The sequence below is a fragment of the Notothenia coriiceps genome, unplaced genomic scaffold, assembly GCF_000735185.1.
Source record: "Notothenia coriiceps isolate Sejong01 unplaced genomic scaffold, NC01 NC01_scaffold00017042, whole genome shotgun sequence".
Classification (NCBI taxonomy): domain Eukaryota; kingdom Metazoa; phylum Chordata; class Actinopteri; order Perciformes; family Nototheniidae; genus Notothenia; species Notothenia coriiceps.
The window spans coordinates 1-5,424 of NW_011349743.1; the positions used below are offsets into that span (position 1 = coordinate 1).

The 5,424-nt window shown below is 40.0% G+C and overlaps 1 pseudogene; it reads left to right on the top strand.

The window, feature by feature from the left end:
* The first annotated feature begins 271 nt into the window (after window positions 1–271).
* Window positions 272–2,905, top strand: LOC104950002 (hippocalcin-like protein 4 pseudogene; annotated as a pseudogene).
* Window positions 2,906–5,424: the final 2,519 nt, after the last annotated feature.

Below are 5,424 nucleotides of genomic sequence, written 5' to 3' on the forward strand. Positions count from 1 at the left end.
TTACCCTGAACTTTAAGTATAATTCAACTGAAAAACCAAAAAAAGAAAAGAAGAAAGTAATAATAAAAAAATAATCGTTTTATTTTGATTACGTTGTTTTCGCAATCGTTGCAAGCCATAATCGTAATCGCGATTAAAATACGATTAATTGAGCAGCCCTAGAGTACGTTCAGTAATCCATCCCTGACTGCTCCTTTAGGTGAAATCCTTTCTTTTAGACATACATTTAACGACAAAATCTCACATTTATTGTTTCTCTCCTTCTCCTCAGGCCATCTACAAGATGGTCGGTACTGTGATCATGATGCGGATGAACGAGGATGGGCTGACCCCTCAGCAGCGTGTGGACAAGATCTTCTCCAAGATGGACAAGGACCACAACGATGAGATCAGCCTGGACGAGTTCAAAGAAGCCGCCAAGTCCGACCCGTCCATCGTCCTACTGCTGCAGTGTGACATGCAGAAGTAGAGAGAGGCAGAAAGGAAGGGATGGAGGGGAAGGATGGGGGTGGAGTTGAACTGAAACAAGGGAAGGAAGGAGGGTGAGAGGAGGGAGGAGAGAGGAAGGAAAGGGAGGGACGCAGATTTTGGGAGGAGGAGGCAGAGGAAGAGGAGGAGGAGGAGGTCACGCTTATTCTTTATTTGAGGCAGTGATGAATGGCAAAACGCTGTGTTTGAATAACATTGGACATCGGATTGATGCCATTCTTTTATTTCACGTTGTCCAGGTGAGCTGTGCACACTGACGCACTTTTACTACCACATTTCCCCAGACATTGCACATTTGTCCTAAGTTCCCCAAATGACTAATCAGTTTGTCAGACCATCATTCTTAATTATATATTTCCAAAGCAATTTGCTTCAAATTTACTCAAATAAACATGGATTTCATAGGTATTAGATTTTTTTTTGGGGGGAAATAGGCTAATTTCCTTTCCCTTTGAGAGTTAGATTAAAAGATTGATACCACTTAAACGACAATGGGACAGTTTGAAAAAGCAGCAATGGCATTAAACCAACACAGGGTTTGTTGTTGGGTCCACATGGTCCAGCTAGAGGGACAAGAGAGAAGCCAATGTTATGCTGATACAGAGAGAATTAAATTAATAAACAATATGCACAGGTGTTATTGTGTCCATATGCTAGAATGTGGATTTCTAGCAAAAGAGAAATACACTTTACAAACCCAGATCAAACTGACCCCTCTGCATGTGTTAGTGTGTGTGCAGTAGTTCCTCAAAAGCCAAATCCAGAACCAGTTGTGTGGCTTTTAAAGAAAGATTACAGCACACTGTCCACTCACTTTATTCTCTATCATAAGTATGAGTCAGGCAGGTGATGAATGTCTCAGACGGCCTCCAGCACGCTGAGAATACTGATGTGCTGCTCAGTGGCTGAAGCATTTCACACGTGCTCACTAAATCAATATCTTATCAGAATGATTATGTCTTTTATTAAAAGGACACTTAATTAGGTTAGAATAGCCTTATCTGGCATTGAACATGACGTCTACAGTACATGGCTCTCTTCGTGATTAGCTTAGCTTTACATCAATGCTACAGTTTCATTGGGCAACAGGAAATAATCATTTGACATTCAACTTCACATTTGTAATGACTATTTCTTGTGGAAAAATGACATAAATTAAGCATGTCATAATTAAACCAGCAGTCTGTAATAAATCAAAGCTAAATTATTCAGAAAAAAACTATTTTTAGTATTTCATTAACGGGCTAAATTGAGGTTTTATCTTAGTTTTAATTAATTTTGTATTAAGTTTTACTTTAAGTCATTACATTTCCACATTATTACAGTTGGTATACGTACATTGGATATGTTCAACTGTGTCTCTGCATAAAACTGGAAATTTTCTTAACAGTCGGACACACATAAATGCAGAAAAACAGAAACATATAATCAAGACATTGTAGCAACAGAAGGGGCCACTAGTACAGCGTTGAGTGCGGATAATCAGGACAGTAATTATGGCCTAAGGACAGCAACGGTATTTCTCTGAAAGGGCAAACCTGCCTCCATTATTCATTCTTGTTTCACATGAAAAGCTACACTAGCCTTCTGTCCTCTTTTCTCTCCCAATGTCCTGCTATCCCCCCTTTTTCTTCTTCCTCCCTAAATGTCAGAGAGGAAACGCTTTGATAGTCGGTGGAGGGCGAGGAACTTGATGCACTCAGCTCAGATCTAAAATCAATTTGCAAAAGGTTGATGAGGAAGCCTTGGTGGTTAATGTTTGTTTACAAGTGCTCACCTGTTTGTGAACGTGAATGATGGCAGATAGCTGAACAGTTTGAAGCTGTAACGGCCAACTTCAAAACTTATCTATTCCATCGGATCAACATGGGAGAGAGTTAGTTCAAAGGCTAGGAGGTGGTTAGCTTAGCACAAAGAAGGAAAACACAAAGAAAGCAAAGTCGTTACAGCTTTTAATGACTGATCAAGCATTGCTGATAAAACCTAGCTAACTTTTTTCCGCTGCTTTAAGTCTTTGTGCTTCGCAAGCTAAGCTAACTGTCCTCTGGTTGTAGCTTTACAATTAGAATATTTGACCTTGAAAAGTGAACCCATTTGTGTGAACAGACAAGCGTCTAAGCTAGTTGAAATGTTACGACTTGAGGGAAAATGTCTCGTAACAGTGAGATTAGCATAGCTACAGGCACGAGGCAGCAGCCATTGTTGATGGCAAACATTTTTACTTTGCTATACATGTCCGCCTAGCGATGGCCTTTCTTGCTTTGTATAAGTTGCTAGCTACCTCCATTAGCTTGTTGGAGGAGCCTGAAACTCAAGATTTCCCTTGCCAAAAATGGGGTGAAGCCTGCGAGCTAGTTCAAGCAGTCAACTCGAGCACCAATGATACATTAACACGTGACACACCTCGTCCCTCTTACAACCAACCAAACACATTCTCCTAAACATGGAGCTCTATTTAATCTGCCAGGTCTTCCTGCCTCTGCCTCGCTATGCTGCTGCTGTGTTCACTTGCTATTGCTACGTTCATGTTCCTGCTGCTGTGTTTCATGTTGCTGCTGCTCGCCTGCCCCCCACCACCACCCCAGCTCCACCCCAGCTTCCACCTGTAGGGTCGGGGGATAGTTATCTAATCATCACTCAATGTTCTTTGTAAATCTGTGGAGTGATGAGGCCCGAGAGCATACACAAACTCAAACTATATGCTGCTTCTAATAAACATATTAAGAAACACGTGAGTTGTCTGACAAAACTAAGCTGTAGCTAGTTTGCATGAATACAAATAAAGTACAAATAAAGCACTTGAGTCCCTTGAGCTGTTGAGGTTGCACTGGAATAAAACACTCCAGTCAAGTCATTTGTGTGAGCGCCAGAGGCAAACATTTGTTTAGCGTTCAATTGAATTTCAGTTCTTTTAGATTTAATGTCAACCCGGAAGGTTTACTGTATATTTACAGAAAAACAGACATCCAATACACCCAGTGATGGCTGAAAATGTTTAGGAAATAGCTGAGATTTGTTCTTGTGACTTTCCCAGAAATAATGATGGTAAACATTATGGGTCATAGAAAGATTTGTTGGAGAAATTAGGAAAATAACTGGAGTGATGTAACAGTAAAACAGATGGCTGAAGATTGGTGAAGTTCTAACCGTTAAATATATTTAAGAGTATGGGATTGCATGGAGGCAACATGACCTTCCCTTTGTAAAGAATACACCTGGTCCCTGTGTTCAGCCATTAGGGCAGACCATTCGTTTCTCTTTGTGAGTCGGTCAAAAGTGTCCTAAATCTCTGCATTGCAGCAAAACATTTGACTTCCCTCTTGTGAGCCAATCAGATGAATCTCCTCCTTCTCAGCCAGCCAATGAACACGCTCCCTCCATAGATCTAAAGAACGACCCTCCTTTGTGCGAGAATGTAATGATAAAACTACATGTACATTATAATACGACTGTAATCGTATTTATGAATATAAACAAGTATGATATGTAAATGTAAATGTACTTCTAGCTTAGAACTACTTTCATATGATGACACAGCTACTGTGTGTGTGTGTGTGTGTGTGTGTGTGTGTGTGTGTGTGTGTGTGTGTGTGTGTGTGTGTGTGTGTGTGAGAGAGTGAGTGAGTCTGATTCATAACTGCGAGTGATTGTGAAAAGCTAAGTGTGCTGGGACATTTTTGCAAGTGCTCACATGTGTTTTGTATTTGTATAATTTGTGTTACAAGAGAGGCCTCAGTCTAGTTCCACTTTAAAGAGTTGAGTGTAAACCTTTACCCCGAAGCACTAAAGTATTATAACCCACACTTAAACTTGCTTTTGTGGTCCGCTGGTGTACCGTTTGTTCTGTCTTCACTAGAGGACATCTCCTTGTGTTTGCTGTAGTCTACTGTTGCAGTTCTACAAGTAATTCACACATACGACAAAGTGGAAGGAGGTTTTATGTCTCAAAACAACCCAAAAACGTTACAGTTCCCCCATAATGTCACGCCTCTAGATCAAAACTAACAATTTCAATTGATGCAAACTGCTTTAGTAGCCCTTGTTAAGTCTTGTGTTTATTCAAAGTGCACATTCATCTGAAAGTGGAGTGAGATAATTTCACTATTTTCCAAATCAGAATTTGTCTCGATCAGATTTGAATTTCTTTGATGAAATAAAGACATTTAGGAGGCATGTGGCGCAGTGGATAGAGCCTTGGTGTTGGGATCAGGGGGTCACAGGTTCAAACCCCACTGCAGTCAGCATGTCGTTGTGTCCCTGAGACACTTCACCCCAAATTGCTCCTGTGGGGATTGCCCACAGTATTGAGTATGTAAGTTGCTTTGGTTAAAAGCATCAAGTGAAATGTAATGCAATTTGAGAGTGAAATAAACAAAGAGTAACCAGTTGACAGGTTCGAACCAAATATAGCCCACAATTTAACTGAATTTCGCGAAAATCAGCAAAAGACAATGTGATTGATAGGAGTTAGGAGAGGAAGATAAGCAATATGTGGCACCAATTCTCCATTAGGAAATAAATGAATATATTATTGCAGAGCGAAACAATTAAAATGTATTAAAAATCTTTTGACTTTTTCCCACGAACCTGTGTTGCAAAATTCCAAAACATGTGTTTTTTTACGGAATCTGAGAGTGTATTACTAGACAACAGAAAAGACAGCAAATCTATAGCCTAAAAACAATTTGAAAGATGCTATATAAACATTTCTCAGAGAGTCTTTGATGAAATGTAATATGAGTTTTGTTGGCACTGGCAGATATGTTGCACCTGTTTTAAGAGAGAACGTTTAAACACACAAGTTCAACAGCAAATTCGCGAAGTCTGTTTTGTCGCCTCTTGTTTCGAATAACAATATTTTCACCCATGATTTGATAATCATCCCATTTACGGTTGAGAGATGTGCAGTAAAACACTTTGATTAGAACAGATTGG